Below are 16,343 nucleotides of genomic sequence, written 5' to 3'. Positions count from 1 at the left end.
AATTGTTGACTATATTCTTCATGCTGTACATTATATCCCCAACTAATTATTTTTCCCTTTTAATTCCCTTCACCTATTTCACCCAACTTTTACCTAACCCTCCACCATTCTCCCTGATGGCAATCACCAATTAGGTCTTTGTATCTATGAATATGTAAGTTTGTTTCTGTTTTACTTTTATATATATATATATATATATATATATATATATTCCACATATAAGTTAAAGTATACAGTATGAAATCATACCCTATCTGATTTATTTCACTTACCATAGTACTCTCTAGGTCCATCCATGTCTTCTTCGTAGCTGAATAATATTCCACTGCATATATTTCACATGTCTATTTATTCATCTATCAATGAACACTTAGGATGCATCCATATCTTGGATATCGTAAATAATGTGGCAATGAATGTATATTTGCATCAGTTCAGTTCAGTCGCTTAGTCATGTCCAACTCTTTGCCATGTCATGGACTGCAGGACACCAGGCCTCCCTGTCCATCACCAACTCCCAGACCCTGCTCAAACTCATGTCCATCAAGTCATTGATGCCATCCAACCATCACAACCTCTGTTGTCCCCTTCTCCTCCTGCCTTCAATCTTTCTCAGTATCAGGGTCTTTTCCAATGAGTCAGTTCTTTGCATCAGGTGGCCAAAGTATTGGAGTTTCAGCTTCAGCATCAGATATATTTGCATATGTCTTTTCAAATTAATGTTTTCATTTTCTTCAGATAACTACCCAGAAGTGGAATTACCAGATCGTATGGTAGTTCTATTTTTAACTTTTCAAAGAATCTCCATACTCTTTTCCACAGTGGCTATACCAACTTACATTCCCACCAACAGTGCACAAGAGTTCCGTTTTTTCCACATCCTTGCCAACACTTGTTTATTATTGTTTTTCTGATAATAGCCATTGTGAAATCATACCTAATTGTGGTTTTGATTTGCTCTTTCTGATGATTAGTGATCTTAAGCATCTTCTCATGTGTTTGCTGGCCATCTGTATATCTTTCTTGGGAAACGTTCAGATCCTCTGAGTATTTTTCAACTGGACTATATTCTTTTTAGTATTGACTTGTGTGAGTTCTTTATATGTTTTGGGTATTGACACATTATCAAATATAGCATTTCCAAATATTTTCTCTCATTCAGTAGATTGCCTTTTTGTTTGGTGATGGTTTCCTTCACTGTGCAAAAGCTTTTTAGTTTGATGTAGTCTACTTTTTTATTTTTATTTTTGTTTTCCTTGCCTGAGGAGATTGAAAAAATATTTCTAAGACAATGTCTAAGAAAGACTATCTATGTTTTCTTCTTAGAGTTTTATGGTTTTAGGTCAGACATTTAAGTCTTAAATCCATTTTGAGTTAATTTTTGTGTGTGCTGTAAGAAAGTGGTCCAGTTTCATCCTTTTGCACAGGGCTGTCCAGTTTTCCTAACACCAGTTATTGAAGAGACTGTGTCTTCCCCACTGTATATTCTTGGCTCCTCTCATAAATTGATTGACCATATATGCATGGGTGTTTTTCTGGCTTTTCTAATCTGTCCCATTGATCTTTGTGTTTGTTTTAGTGCTGGTATCATACCATTTTTCTGATTATAGCTTTGCACTATAGTTTGAAATCAGGATGTATGATGCCTCCTGCTTTTTCCTTCATTCTCAAATTTGCTTTAGCTATTTAGTGTCTTTTGTTTTCATACAAATATTAGGATCATAAAACCAAATCCTTTCATATTTGGACCCAAGATGACTCATTGCATTATTTTAACAGTCTAAAGTTTATATTTGAATTTGTTTGATTTGCATTATTAAGCAAAATTCAATTTCCACAAATCCTCTTTTGTAAGTTATCTATAGCCTGTCTCTCCAAATTTTGTGAAGTCTCGTCATACTCTATGTAATGCTAAATGAATAAGTTAATTTTTTCTACAAAAATACAAAGTTAAAACATATAAGTTCTTTCTAAGAGAGAGGGAGCTGGGAGGGAGGTTCAAAAGGGAGGGGATATATGTATACTTGTGGCTGATGCATGTTGAGGTTTGACAGAAAACAATGGAATTTTATAAAGCAATTATCCTTCAATAAAAAATAAATTAATTAAAAAAATAAGTTCTTTCTAAATGTATGGTGAGACAAATTTCATTGTAATACCTTAAATATCATGGTGCTGTTTACTTTGTACCTAGCACTATTTGATTTATATGTGTTATCTCATTTAGCATTGATACTCATCAGAATCTTATTATTTCTTACTTCCAATTTATAGATGAATTTAAGGATCCAACGCAAGGAAAACAATTTGTGCAAGGCCAAACTTCTAGGAACAAAGTTGAATTTGAATCCTGATACTCTGTCCCCACATCCTATACTTTTAACTAGTATGCTAAACTTCCTCTGTTAGATATACACACCCATTTTCAGTGGGATTTTCCATTGAATCTACTGGTGTCTAAGCTCTATTGTTCCTAATCAATCATCTCCAAAGCTTTGTGTCAGTGAATAGGGTGGAGGACAGCAAAAAACTTTGCTGTGGGATGAAAGATATCAATAGCTGGCTGGGGGAAAAAAGGATCACATTTAAAACCCACATCAGGAAAGCTGGCACTGCTCTTGGCTCTTCTATGGCCGGTTTAGAGTCAGTAGAGTCATTCCAATGGGACTAACACATGGACCTTAAAAATGAACCAAATCACTGCACAGTGCTAACAGGTACACCCATAGGACCTTGCTAACAATATTCATTAAGCCAGTTCATTGCTTTGCTTCTTACTCTCTTGCTGTTCCTGGGATCAGAGTTCCTCTGAATTCCAATTGTTCTATTATTCAAGCTTGTTTCTGTTATTCAGAAGCTGACTCTGTTTCCAGCCTTAGCCAAGCACTATTCTTCATTTATTTATGCTTAAATTTGGTGTCTTTGAGAAAGTCATCAACCTCTCTGGTCTTCATTTTTAGTGTCTCTAGAATGAGGCAGTTGAACAACATGATCTCCGAGATATTTGTCAATTTCAAAAGACTATGTTTTCTTTCCAAATACTTACACGGTGACCTCTTGGGTGACATTATAAACTATCACCAAGGTTAGATAATACCAGGAGAGATTTACTTTCAGATTTTATGTAAAGAAGACTAAAAATGTTTTGTCTCACTGTATGCTGTATAGAGCCATAAATACTTGAATATGAGGGGAGGGGACCCCGTCAGTGATAAATCATATGCCTAAATCAGTTATTTGCATAGCTATTTTTTTCCCCTTTTAGTTTTTTCTTTTGTTTGTTTTCCTTTATTTTTATTAGTTGGAGGCTAATTACTTTACAATATTGTAGTGGTTTTTGCCATACACTGACATGAATCAGTCATGGATTTACATGTGTTCCCCATCCCGATCCCCCCTCCCGCCTCCCTCCCCATCCCACCCCTCTGGGTGATAGCTATTCTCTTGGCAGTTGTCAGCAAGGAAGCCACATGCTACCCTGCACTAGCTATAATTTTCTTTTACAATCCTTGTTTAAAGATATTAAGTAACTATTCTCAGTTTGGTATGGACAAGCTACTATCATAGTATGAAATAAATTTTGCTTACCATGGAGTTCTTGGTTATCAATAACAATGCAATAAAAACATATTATTCTGTTAGACTTCTTATTCCCATAATTTTGTCAAGTATCAACACAGAGTAGACATTAGGAGATGTAATGTCCTGATACCTGGCATCACTTGATTAATTTTGTATTCTGAAAATGAATGAAGCAATTGAGGCTATACATTTTAAAATTACAGATTTAAAAAAACAGAACAATTTAATCTCTTCAACTTGTTAGGTAAACAAAGTTTTTAACAGTATTAATTTGCTAAATTAAAAATTAGAGCAAATAATGCAGCTTAATCAGCTGTCTTCCAAAGACTAAACTGATTTATATTTTTAGATAATCATTTTGATAGAGGACCACAAATCTGGGGATTTTTTTTTTTTTTTACCATTATTCCCCTGAATTTATTTTTATGTGCAAAAGCTTCAGGGTTAAAAGCTATTGAATGATTTTTGTTTAGAAGAGAAATTTAGTAGGTTACTTAATACCAGTCATTCACTATTTGATGAGTTGCTTTTAGGTTGACACTAGTCCACTACTTTTATCTACCCAAGGATACAAAACATGTTGAAGGGAGAATAAATTTAAGATATAGGTAAAACTTCTTGATACAAAAATGATTAAGTAGTGATATATACAGATATGGACATTTTATACAGGAAGAACCTAAAAATGTGAAACAAACAGATCTGTTTAATAAATTCTGTATATACTTAATTTCCTTCTGCTACAACATAAAATTTTTAAAATGCCCAAAAAATGCCAGTTTATGTCCAAAAATATTTCATTGTCTCTCTGAATGCCATAGAAATCAATCAAAAGTCAGGAATTTACTGGCTTCAAGTGTAATTCAGTTCCTCAATTTCTAGTTCAGTTCTAAATCCAGAACCTCAGAGTATGAGCCAGAGGTGTTTCTTCAGTCCTGTCTGCCTCAAAAATCTTCAAAAGTCTGGCTATTTTTCAAGATAAAGGACACTTTTTTTCTTCACTATTATTTGATGCAAAAAAAAATGCAGGAAGATCAATTAAGAGATTCTTCTGCTTTGAGAACCCAGGGGACAGCAAAACAGGGCATCCTTTTCATGAACTGCTAACTGTAGACAGACTTTTAGGAGAGTAATTTAAAATTAATGGGAGCAAGTCTTTGATGCAGTTAAGACTTCAAAGACATGCCAGGTTTTTATTTGTATGAAAAGAAAAAAAAAAAAAAAGGAGTTACAGTAAGAGGAGAGATCACATTAAAGCTTACAAAAGGGTTTGGATTGACATAGGGGTGTGTTCAGGGGTTTCCCCCTTCTCTCTCTCTTTCTCTCCTTTCTTTCTTCATTTCCTTCCTTCTCCCTCTTTCCCACTTTTTTCCTTCCTCCCTCCTTCCTTCCTTCCTTCCTTCCCTCTTCTGTTTTCCTTTCTTTCGTGTATCTGACTTAGTTAATGACTGACAAATCAAGAGTACCGACTCTCCAGTGTGACCAGTTGAGAAAGCTAAAAATGCTCCTCACTTAGGAAAGATTAAATCACCTTTAAATATTTAATTCTTTAATTTTCAAGAAGGAGGAGTTACTCCTTGATTTGGAGAATTCCTTTCAGTAACAATAGGACACCCTATTAATTAAGAACAGTAAGTCACTTCCAAACAGAGGAAAAAAGGAGGGGAGAAATGCAAATTAGGTGCAAGAAGATCCAACTAATAAAGGAGGCTCAGTTGCATTTCTCTTTCTGCCTCTCATGAGGAGTTGTAGGCAGCTGCTATATAGATGTAGGAATAATCTAGCCTGACCAAATGTAGGAGAGTTACCTGGCACTTTAAGTTACAACTCTAGAAAACAATGGATCTGCTATTTTTCCAGCAGTTTCTTCTTTACCTCTGATTCTGGTCACAGAGGTCAACGCATTAACATCTCAAGCAGGGCTGAATCAGCCAATATCAGAGTAGCCAGTTTATACAGACACTAATTATTCTGCTCCATTAATTGAAGGTAATGCATTTGATTATGTAGATTATGCATATGTGCATTTACCAGCAAAATCTGCAAGTTTCCTCTCCTATCTCTTTTCTTTCCTCCAAAATTTCTTTCAGCTAATTCTTTTTAAAAATAAACTTCCCCCCAAATCACAGACTTTCCCCACTTGTTTTAAATTATAATTCTAAAAGTATATCATTAACATTTTATTACTAAGAAACAAAATTATTGTCAGTTTGGTTCATTTCAGTCACTCAGTCATGTCAAACTCTTTGCGACCCCATGAACCTCAGCACGCCAGGCCTCCCTGTCCATCACCAACTCCCAGAGTCCACCCAAACCCAGGTCCATCGAGTCGGTGATGCCATCCAACCATCTCATACTCTGTAGACCCCTTCTCTTCCTGCCCCCATTCCCTCCCAGCATCAGGGTCTTTTCCAATGAGTCAGCTCATCACATCAGGTGGCCAAAGTACTGGAGTTTCAACTTCAACATCAGTCCTTCCAATGAACACCCAGGACTGATCTCCTTTAGGATGGACTGGTTGGATCTCCTTGCAGTCCAAGGGACTCGCAAGAGTCTTCTCCAACACCATAGTTCAAAAGCATCAATTCTTCGGCACTCAGCTTTCTTTAGAGTCCAACTCTCACGTCCATACATGACCACTGGAAAAACTATAGCCTTGACTAGATGGACCTTTGTTGACAAAGTAATGTCTCTACTTTTTAATATGCTGTCTAGGTTGGTCATAACTTTCCTTCCAAGGAGTAAGTGCCTTTTAATTTCATGGCTGCAATCACCATCTGTAATGATTTTGGAGCCCAGAAAAATAAAGTCTCCCCCTGATTCCAATGTTTCCCCATCTGTTTGCCATGAAGTGATGGGACCAGATGCCAGGATCTTTTAGTTTTCTGAATGTTGAGCTTTAAGCCAACTTTTTCACTCTCCTCTTTCACTTTCATCAAGAGGCTCTATTCTTCACTTTCTGCCATAAGGGTGGTGTCATCTGCATATCTGAGGTTATTGATATTTCTCCTGGTGATCTTGATTCCAGCTTGTGCTTCCCCCAGCCCAGCATTCCTCATGATGTACTCTACATAGAAGTTATTGTATTTTCAATTAAAATTTGACATTTAAAGTACAAATATATATTTTTCACTGAGGCTTTTGTTATTACTTAAGGATTTATTTTTATTTGGGAAGGTAGCTGGAGGTGAAGTCCTCTTGTTTGTTTCAGAATAATTTTTTAACCAGACATTTCAAATTTAATAATTATCTCAATTTATGTAGTCCCACATATTCTCTTTAATTATACTAGATGTATTTTCTTCAACATAATTTAATTGTAATTCAGATTTTAAGAATTCTGTTATAGAAGTTAGAAGTGGAATTTTTAGCAACCTCACTTCATAGCTTTTCTTATTGGCCTTTGACAGAAATTAGAATGTAAGCTCCCTGAGAGCTAGCATTTTGTCTGTTTATCTCACTGCTCCATCTCTAGCACTAAAAGAATGTGCACTATATAATAAGTACTCAATAAAAATTTGTCAAATTAAATAATCAGAAACCAAATGGTATTTCTTCATGGACATGAACTGACTACTAAATAACACAAAATATTAATAAACTGGTACTTTGTCTTTCACTTTTATATGTTTGTTGAGTGTCCCAATTATGGATGCATTTGTGAACAAAAGTAGGTTCACTCTTAGTCCTAATGGAGACTGCAGTCTCCTAAGGAACACAAATGAGTCCAACTATCCCATGAACGAAAGTATGATGAATGCAAAATGAAATCATTCTATGAACAATGAAACAAAAGAAGGATAGGTGGAGAGAAGGAAGGAGGAAAAGAAAGAAGGAAAGGAAGAAGAACTTAGCTTCAGTCTCTGGCTCAAAAATTGCCACGCTCAAGAAACTGATATTTAAGTTGAGATCAGAAGGAAAAGTTACTTTTGACTAGACAATGAGAATGAGAAAAAATTTCAGGCACAGGGAACAGGCTGGGCAAAGGCCAAGAGCAGTAGCAAACAAGAACCTAAAGAGAGCTAATGTGTCTGGAATCTACAGAGTGGAGGATGATGGTCACCTTCTGCATTCTTTGGACTGGAAGAAAAGTCTTTTTCTTTCAGAAAAAAAATTGTTTATGGTGGGATTCTGGCCATGTTGAATCAGCTTACTGTTGACCAGTGCAGTGCTAGGCCATTCCTGTGACCACGAGTGAGCACTTGATTCAAAGGTGGCCCCACACAGGGCTCTTATGCAAAAATCCATGAATAAAGAGCTCTTCCAGGTGGTGGTAGCAATGGTAATTGCATAAAACAGTGTTTCTCAAACAGTAGATTTCATCATAACCACCTGAAAGCTTTATTAAAGGAGATTACCCAGCCCTACCCCCTGACATTTCCATCTTAGCATGCTTGTGTTTCAAACAAGTTCTCAAGTGATGATGAAGCTGCTAGTCCGCAGCCCACCCTTTAAGAACTACTGATCTAAAAACCCCAAACTAGATCTCCAAGTGATTTAGAGATAAGGAAACAGATTACTAGGAAGTGGAAGGATAATAGAGACAACAATAGGGCAGAGATCTTTCATTCCAGGCCTTATCTATCAATATCAGAAATTTCCCTTTTTCTTTGCAATATTTAAGTTTATATATATATATTTATTTATTGGCTGTGCTGGGTCTTCCTTGCTGAACAATCTTTTCTCTAGTTGTGGGGAGTAGGATCTACTTTTTGTTGCAGTGCTCAGGCTTCTCACTGTAGTAGCTTCAATTGTTTCACAACACAGGCTCTAAGTGTGCAGGCTTCAGTAGTTGCAGTTGCCAGGCTCTAGACCACAAGCTTAGTAGTTGTGACCCATAGGTTTAGTTGCTCTGTAGAATGTGGGATCTTTCTGGGCCAGGGATTGAATCCATGTTTCCTCCATTGGCAGGTGGATTCTTTACCACTGAGCCAGCAGGGAAGCTCTGTAATATTTAAATATTATGTCATTTTTCTATAAAGCTTATTCCTGTTTCAGTGATGTGTTGTAAACAAAATTAGATATGCAATGACTTTGACATTTTAAGGAGATGTTTTTTTCTTTAGTTTCTGATTCTTTAATCAGGGATTGATCTTCCTTGCTACTGCTAAGTCACTTCAGTCATGTCCGACTCTGTGAGACCCCATCCCCGGGATTCTCCAGGCAAGAACACTGGAGTGGGTTGCCATTTCCTTCTCCAATGCATAAAAGTGAAAAGTGAAAGTGAAGTTGCTCAGTCGTGTCCGACTCTTCGCAACCCCATGGACTGCAGCCTACCAGGCTCCTTCGTCCATGGGATTCTCAGAGCAAGAGTACTGGAGTGGGGTGCCATTGCCTTCTCCTGATCTTCCTTAAGTTGTTGCAAATAGAAAATTATAAATTACAGGACTGTCTATAAAGAACAAATAAAAATTAATAGCAAAATGCTCTCAAAGTAAGATAATTGATAATATTAAGCCAGGTATCTTATCAGGTACTTCATACACATGATCTCATTTAATTGATTCTACAAATGATTTGGCTTCCCTTGTAGCTCAGTCAGTAAAAATATCTGCCTGCAGTGCAGGAGACCTGGGTTTGATCACTGGGTTTGGGAAGATCCCCTGGAGAAGGAAATGGCAACCCAGTCCAGTATCCTTGCCAGGAAAATCTCATGGACAGAGGAGCCTGGTGGGCTGCAGTCCATGGAGTAGTAAAGTTGGGCACGACTGAGTGACTAACACTTAACAGTTACAACATGATTACGTGACTATTCTTGATATCTCACAGATGAGACCAGGGAGGCTCAAGTTGGTATCTACTAGCTGAGTCTGTAAGTGTCTGAACCATGACATTTTACAGAGATGATTCTGTAAAAGCTGTTATCAACTTTTGCATCACCTTATTACCATATAGTTTGCATTGTGTGTGTGTATATATATACATATATAATATTCATAGTGTAGTGAATAAAAGTTGGGCCTTTGAAGTCAGAATTCCTGTGTTCAACTCTACTATACCCATCTTTATATACACCTCATAGGCTGCATAAAGTTTAAGCAAGTTAGTATTCTTCAAGCACATTGAACAGTGCCTGAGACTTAAAAACCTTTATCAAAATATATGTTTAATAAATAAAATATACACAAAGAGGAAATTTTTACCATGGAACATAGGAAGTTTACATTTTTTAAATAATCATGACAGGAAAAGAGCACCAACATCCTGTGTCTTTGAAGATTGTAAATATTCTATCTTGATTGCTCTAAATTTCTTCTCAATAGAACTGACTTCAATTGCAACAGAGCATGAAGTTTCAGCCTGAGGAAGCTTTCAAATACAGTGGAAGTTGTACAATTGGGAGGAGTTGGTAGACTCATTGGAGATACAGGTTAAACTGTAGGCTGGCTAGTTTGCCAAAGAGAACTGGGAAAGAGACACCTGGAAGGAGCCCTCCTGGGATAAGAATAAATCTCAAATACTAACCTTGGGAACTGTCCCATTGAAAAAAATGAAATTTGGCCAAGTTCCTATAATAATTTAGATACCCTCAGACATCACTGAAAACAAAAGAAACAGTGAGCTGTTATTGAATCTTGACAACTGGATGTGACTAGGGAAAGATCCAGACCAAAGTCTTGTCATTCCAGGGTGATCTTGGGCATACCAGAAACTGTATCCACCGAGGAGGTAGGTTAGATGCTTTATACTAGGGGTGTGGAGTGGAGGGGATGAAATAGGCTTTACTAAAAGTAATCTAGTCAATCGCTAATCAAATAAACAATCAAATAGCAATATCAACCTGTGGTGGGGAATTAATACCCAGAATTGCTACAATATATGATCTAACTTTTCATATATTATAAAAATTATCAGATGTGCAAAGAAATAGAAGTGTCACCAATACACCCCCCAAAGCAGACACCTGAAAATACTGAAAACAAACAGATGTCAGACTTAACAAATAAAGATTTCAAGGTAGTCATTATAAATATGTTCAAAGGAATCCATTATTATAGAAGTAAAGAAAGTGACAGTGTTTGTCACTTAGTCATGTCTGACTCTTTGTGACCCTATGGACTGTATGGAGAGTAGCCTGCCAGGCTTCTCTGTCTATGGGATTCTCCAGGCAATAATACTGGAGTGGAGTGGGTTGCCATGCCCTCAACCAGGAGATCTTCCGAACCCAGGGATTGAAGCTGGGTCATCTGCATTGTAGGCAGATGACAATGTATCAAATAGCAAATAACAATAAAGAAATATAATACTTGAAAAGAACCAAGTGGAAATTTAGAAGTTGAAAAACACAACTAAAATTAAAAATTCTTCAAAGTGAGTTAATAGTAGATTTGAACTGGTGGAGGAATTAATAAACCTGAGATTATCTTAATTTCTCTCTCATTTTAGAGGGACAGTTTTGCTAGATATAGCATTCTTGATTGATTTTTTATAAAAAACATTTCAAATATATGGCCCCACTGCATACAGTTGCATGACCTAGTTACAGGGACTTAGTGAATGCACACAATATAGAGACAAAAATACAAGAGTCTGAGGATATTGATGTCCAAAATTCAGCCTCTGTGCACAGGTACCAAATTGAGTCTCAGATACACAGTTTTAGGTGTAGTAGAAAAGAACAGCTTTATGGCTTTGCCAAGCAGAGGATAAAACAGACACGTGCCCTTCAAAAACTATGTCCCAACTCAGAAGAATCCGTAAGAAGGTTTGTAACAGTGGTTCAAGGATGGGATTGTTGATAAGGATCATGGTGTGTTCAGGGCCTGTATTCTTCTAATGAGTTTCTGTAGTTCCTTCAATCTGGCCTCAGGTGGTCTCCTGATTTTCTCTGAAGAGTGTTTCATCAAGTAGTTAACATCTTCCATTTTTAGGGGAATTTAGTTCTGCAGAACTCAAAGATATCATTATGTGCATCCCTTGAGGTGGAACCAGGATCCTGTCCTAAGGCTGAGCTATTGTTTCTTGACTGCTCCTCCCTTATCTCGGCATCTTCTCCCTTCCCTGTTTAGCAACTGTTTGAACCTGCTCTTTGGGACTCAGAAAAAGTCATGAAAACTGAAGCCTATTCCCTACAAACAAGAAACAGAGAACTTCTCTGCCCAGAAACCACACAGAATCCTGCTCCGTTTCAGTACCAGGAAGGTAACTGAGATTATATACTTCAGGGATTAGTAAAAGGATGAATTGAAGAAAATCTATTAAATGGCAAGAAAGATAAATTAATAACCTTTATTCTTTTGGCCTATGAACTGGGTAAAAACAAAAAATCTCCCCTGAGAATTGTTAACTTCAATTTTGCTCTTAGAGGGATTTGGAGTCGGAATTAACTCACAATGAAGAAACAGAATTGATCTCACAATACTTATCTGAAAGCACCTATCGATACATGAGCTAATTCATTCATCTTAAGACAAGAAGCAAACATAAAGATATTTTCATGTCAGTGATACCTAGAGTACCTGGTGAAAGCAAATGCTAAGCCTCCTTGGAAAGACACATCTTCCAAACAGACTGAATGTTATTCCCTGCTGAAAATGAAATCAAGATAAAAACATAATTACAAAATACTTGAAGACTCAGTCTCCATGGGGCCCCATGAGAGAATTTCAGGAGGGAAGTATTTATACTATACGGTGAACTTAAAGTAATTAAATGATGAATAGCAATATGTAAGCAAAGGTGAAAGCCCACTAAAAAATTAAAGTGTTAAAAATGAGAGAGATTAAAACAAACTCATGAAGTCTAGAGGGTGACATATAGGCCTACACATAATTAAAACATGCATAGTAATTGCTACAAGGGAGTTATAAGCTGAGCACTATTCCATGGGAATATATGACAGATTATCTGTGTAGCATCAAAAAAGTCTTCCTTTACTTAAGAAACATTTAAATTGAAACTTTAGCTTTTAGATGAAATTTGAAGAAGGGTAATTTTATGGGAAACTGGTGGCAGGGACACCAATGTGAAGTTGAGTGTATCTAGAAGACAAGCAGGGGGCAACATTACTAATAGCAAGAGGCTAAAATCATAGCAAAGCTTGTCTGAAGAATTTCACAAACCTGAGTGCTGTGTGGTTTCTTGTGCAATAAAGGAAACGGAAAGGCTTAAATTTGGTAGTAGGCAGATTATGCAAAAGCCTCCTTCACCTTCCAAAGAACTAGATTTGCAACTGAAGACAAGTTAAGCCCATTGGAAGATTTTGAGAAGGGGAGAGATGGGAAGATTCACAGGTTTGAGAAAGTGCAGTGACAATAATGGGAGATGGTTCCAGATCAAAAGTTTATAGGTGAGAAAAGAATCTATTGCATTAGCTCAGCAGACTCTGTGACCCTGGATTTGGAAAATAGAGTACATTTGACTAACCTGGTTAATAGGTGCTTAGAGAACATGCCTTAAGGGGGAAAATGCAAGAGTAACAACAAAAAGACCTGAGATTTTATACTCTGAGGATTAGTGGGGTGGGAAAGAAAATGAAAGCAGGAGAAGCTGTTTTATAAAGATATAGTTGAATATTAATTGCTACATCATTTGCTCCTTGGGAAAAATATTACCCCAAAATTGAGTTCTGAAGCCCCAGACTTTTCTCTGCTGCCATATTTGTCACCACTGTGCCCCATTTACGGTGACCACCCATTCTCTTTTCCAACAAGGCTCTTGTTCCTAGAATAAATTAAATGATTATGGAATGTGTTTCAAAACCCAGAGTAAGGGTTTCCTGAATAACCAGGAATTTCTCAGAATCAAAGACTTAAATTTGAGTGGAACTGGTCAAAACTCAAGACACCATTTCATACAATATAACCCCAATGCTCACTTTTCCTGCCCCACAAGAATCCCACAATTTCAGCAACAGAAAACAAAATGTTGCCACTCTCAATCTAGGGCAGCACATCAATGGCAAAGGGGGAGAAGCTTGGTTTTTGAAAAGCAGCTTTTATTCATTCACATAATCTGAAAGGCCTCCTGACCATGATCACTACCATTTTGATGTGGCATTCACATTTTGTCTGCACGTCCCTATGCCTTCTGCAAGAAGGAGGGTGCCTAAATGAAAGCAGTATGGTAGAATTTGGAAGAAATGCTTAATTACTGAACACCTGTCTTAACACAGAAACTCTGTGGATTCCCCCTATTGATATGATAGTTCTCGAGACCTCACAGAAACGTCTCAATTCACTGCACAGGTGCCATGGAGAAGCACAGCCTTGCTCCTCCTTCTGGCACATCTTGGCAGAGTTCCATGAACATCTCAAGGGAATTCAACTCAGGCAATGGCTTAACAAATGCATTCAAAGTTGGAGAAAGTATTTTCCACCATTATTATTGAGGCTTACTGCAGAGGGGACAGGAATCGCTAACTTCGTTTGATGGTTGAAAGTCCTTTGCTTGTGGACTACTCACGAAATAGTTCCTCTCTTCTTCAGTTTTCATATTCCTGGGGCTTTAGTGTGAATGGAAGAAGGGAAAGGTATCCTAATAGTTATTTCACTCTTTTTCTCTTTTCATCTTTTTTTTCCCTCTTCTTTCACAAACACATAAACATGCACTACATAAATAAATTTGCATAAAAAATATATATATATATTTAAAAACCCTTAAAGCTGTTCTTCCCTGATAACTGAGTTGGTAAAAATCCATCTGCTGTGCAGGAGACCCAGGTGGATTCCTGGGTTGGGAAGATCTGCTGGAGAAGGGATAGGCTATCCACTCCAGTATTCTTGGGCTTCCCTTGTGCTCAGTTGGTAAAGAATCCACCTGCAATGCAAGAGACCTGGGTTTGATCCCTGGGTTTGGAAGATCTCCTGAAGAGGGGAAAGGCTACCCACTCCAGTATCCTGGCCTGGAAAATTCCATGGAGTCCATGGGGTCGCAAGTGTCGGACATGACTGAGTGACTTTCACTTGACTTCAAAGCTGTTCCAAAAATATTAGAAAGGTCAAAATAATGAGCTTTTTCATTAGAATCTGAAACCCATGTGGTTTGCCCATCTATCTACATTGGCACATGCCACCACAATTTGTATTTATACTATGCAGTATTTATTTATTGATAATGCATTTTGACAAGCTTATGAACTTTCTCCTTCACTCCTCTGTTTATCCTCATTCCCATTCAGTCACCATCTCTGCAACCTACACATTTTTTGGTATTTCCCTTTATAAAATCTTTCTCATCACTTCCATTGGAGGCAAAATCAGCCAGAGGAACAACCTAAGCAAACCAGTTAAGCTTCTTCTCTATATTCCTGACACCCTATTTCACACGCTACAGAAACCCAGTGGCCTCCATCCCTTAGTCTGACACTACACTTCCCAGAAAGTGAAATTACTTGTCCCTTCAATCTGAATACCACTTCTTTTTTGGTGTGTAAAATTAATCACAGTAATATGTTAAGAGAATAACAGTTTTATTTTAATCTTTCCTACTACAACTTAAACAAAAACCTGCTTCCTTGATTCTTTAAAGATTATCTGAGCTCAGTTTGCAGCAACATGAATGGAACTAGGGATGATCATACTACCTAAAGTAAGTTAGACAGAGAAAGAGAAATACTAAATAATATCCCTTACATGTGTAATCTAAAAAAAAAAGATACAAATAAACTTTTTAACAAATAGAAACAGACTCTCAGACATAGAAAACAAATTTATGGTTACCAAAGGATAAAGGGTGGAATGGATAAATAAGGAGTTTGAGATAAAAAGATAAACACTATTATATCTTATCATAGATAAACAAAGACCTACTATATAACACAGAGAACTATATTCAATATCCTGTAGTAGCCTAAAATGGAAAATAATCTGAAAAAGAATGTACTTAGGTACATATATATATTTGTTGCTGTTCAGTTGCTAAGTCATGCCTGACTCTTTGCAACCAAATGGACTGCAGCATGTCAGGCTTCTCTGTACTTCTCTGTCTCCAGAGTTTGCTCAAATTCATGTGCACTGAGTTGGTGATGCTATCTAACCATCTCATCCTCTGCTGCCCTCTTCTCTTTTTGCTTCAATATTTCCCAGCATCAGGGTCTTCTCTAATGAGTCAACACTTCGCATTATGTGGCCAAAGTATTGGAGCTTCAGGTTCAGCATCAGCCCTTCCAATGAATATTCAGGGTTGATGTCCTTTAGGATTGACTGGTTTGATCTCCCTGCAGTCCAAGGGACTCTCAAGAGCCTGCTCCAATACCACAGTTTTAAAACATCAATTCTTCAACATTCAGCCTTCCTTATGGTTCAACTGTCACATCCATACATGACTACTGGAAAAACCATACCATTGACTCTAAAGACCTTTGTCAGCAAAATAATGTCTCTGCTTTTTAATACACTGTCTAGGATGGTCATAACTTTTCTTCAAAGGAGCAAGTGTCTTTTAATTTTATGGCTGCAGCCAATGTCCACAGTGATTTTGGAGCCCAAGAAAGTAACGTCATGCACTGTTTCCATTGTTTCCCCATCTATATGCCATGAAGTGATGGCACCAGATGCCATGATTTTAGTTTTTGGAACATTCAGTTTCAGGCCCTTTTTCATTCTCATCTTTCATCTTCATCAGGAATCTCTTTAGTTCCTCTTCACTTTCTGCCAGAAGGGTGATGTCATCTGCATATATGAGGTTATTAATATTTCTCCCAACAATCTTGATTCCAGCTTGTGATTCATCCAGCCTGGCATTTTGCATGATGTGCTCTGCATATAAGTAAATTAACAGGGTGACAATATACAGCCTTGGTGCACTCTTTCCCCAGATTT

The sequence above is a fragment of the Dama dama genome, chromosome 23 (assembly GCF_033118175.1).
Source record: "Dama dama isolate Ldn47 chromosome 23, ASM3311817v1, whole genome shotgun sequence".
In the NCBI taxonomy this organism is placed as follows: Eukaryota; Metazoa; Chordata; class Mammalia; order Artiodactyla; family Cervidae; genus Dama; species Dama dama.
Note: the sequence above shows the minus strand (reverse complement) of the source record.